Source organism: Caretta caretta, chromosome 15, assembly GCF_965140235.1.
Source record: "Caretta caretta isolate rCarCar2 chromosome 15, rCarCar1.hap1, whole genome shotgun sequence".
Classification (NCBI taxonomy): Eukaryota; Metazoa; Chordata; order Testudines; family Cheloniidae; genus Caretta; species Caretta caretta.
This window is the reverse complement of record NC_134220.1, coordinates 13,775,298-13,777,199: the sequence shown is the minus strand read 5'-3', so window position 1 is coordinate 13,777,199 and position 1,902 is coordinate 13,775,298.

The following is a 1,902-nucleotide window of genomic DNA, read 5'->3' as shown; positions in this document are numbered from 1 at the left end:
GCTCGCCAATCGCTGCGCCAGGGGGAAGTGACAGACAGCGCTCACCAGCCAACCACCGCCTGCCACCCGCCTCCCCAACCCGGAAGAAACTCGCCCTGACTGGAGGGGAATAGAGCGGTCAGCGGCGACAAACCAATCACTGGGAAGCGCAGCTCTGTGGGGGTGGGACAGAGCAGAGAGTGAGGCGGCCCGGAGCCAGTGGGAGCGCACGAGTCCTGCCCCTCTTCTGGCAGGGGTGGTGGTTGTTGTGGCGGGAGGAGAGAGGGCCACGTGGCTGTAACAGGCGGCCAATCAGCGCACCAGAGGGCCCTAGCGTCAGAGCACCTAGACCAATAGGAAGAGCCCACGCGTGCACGGGGTGGGCGTGGCCCGGGCCCCCTGGAGGGGTTGGGACGCCGCTGAGCGGCGGCTTTTCGCCGGCTGGAGGGGCGCGGGGCGGCGCCCCCTGCAGGCCCATAGCGTGGCTCTGTCCCCCGGGCGGGACCGGCGCTTCACAAGCGAGCCGGGGGACGGGGCGAGCCGGCAGCTGGCGACGTTCGCAGCCGATGCAAAACCGCTCGGGACCGTTCAGGCCAGAGCCGAGGGCCAGGAGCCACCCGGGGAGCGCCCGCCTCGGGGAGCCTGGGCAGCGGGATGGCGGGGTCCAGAGGAGCGGCCGCGTCCGTCCGTGCCCGCACGAACACCCGGCGGCCTTGTGGAGAGACTGGCCAGTCAGCGGCGACGCTGATAAACGCGCCGGAAAGCGCCTCGCAAAACAGGATCCCACCTCCCCAGACAAAAAATGGCGGGAGGGGGGGGGTCTACGTCAGCGGCTGCTGATGGAGAAGGAGCAGTGGGGAGTCGCTGCGGGTCGTCAAAAGAGCGAGCGGCCTGTTCGGACCCCTGCCGAAGGGGGTCCCTAACGAAACAAACTGCCCTGGGCTCGCTCTGTAAACCCCTGGTACGCCCAGGCATTGAGTGCGGCCTGCAGATTTGGTCACCCTGTCGAAAAAAGGTATATTGGAGTCGGACAAGGTACCGAGACCCGCAGCAGAAATGGTACCGGGTAGGGAACAGCTTCCCTCTGAGGAGAGATTAAAAAAAGGCTGGAAATTTTCAGGTTGGAAAAGAGGTGATTAGGGGGGAATAGGATAGAGGTCTATAAAATCATGAATGGTGTGAAAAACTGGATAAGGAAATGTTATGTACTCCTTCACATAACACAAGAACTAGGGGTCACCCAGTGAAATTAATAGGCAGCAGATTTCAAACAAAAGAAAGTATTTCTTCACAGTCAACCCGTGGAACTCTTTTTGCCAGGGGATGTTGTGAAGGGCAAAACTATAACAGGCTTCCAATAAAGTACCTGGAGGATAGGTCCGTCAATGGCTATTTGCCAGGGTGGGCAGGGAGCCAGCACCATATTCTGTGTGTCCCTAGCCTATGTTTGCCAGAAGCTGGGAGTGGGCGATGGGATGAATCACTCTACCATTGCCCTGTTCTGTTCATTGCCTCTGAAGCACCTGGTATTGGCCACTGTTGGAAGCTCATGCTCAAATAAATTGGTTAGTCTCTAAGGTGCCACAAGTACTCCTTTTCTTTTTGCAAAGACAGACTAACACGGCTGTTACTCTGAAACCTGTTGGAAGACAGGACACTGGGCTAGGTGGACCATTGGTCTTACACAGTAAGACCATTCTGATGGTCTTTTATAGAACCCAGATGTTTCTGCTCCCCTCTTCCCCCCCGCTATAACCCCCTACATCCCACTTGCCTCCTGGAGCTGAGATAGAATCCAGGCGTCCTGATGGGGTTTCCCTCTCTGCAGAGTTAGTAACAAAGTAAGAATAAACATTAAACATTTTAAATCTAACCAGTGTCCCTTAAGTGACTTGCCCTTAAGATGTCAGAACATGTTAGTAT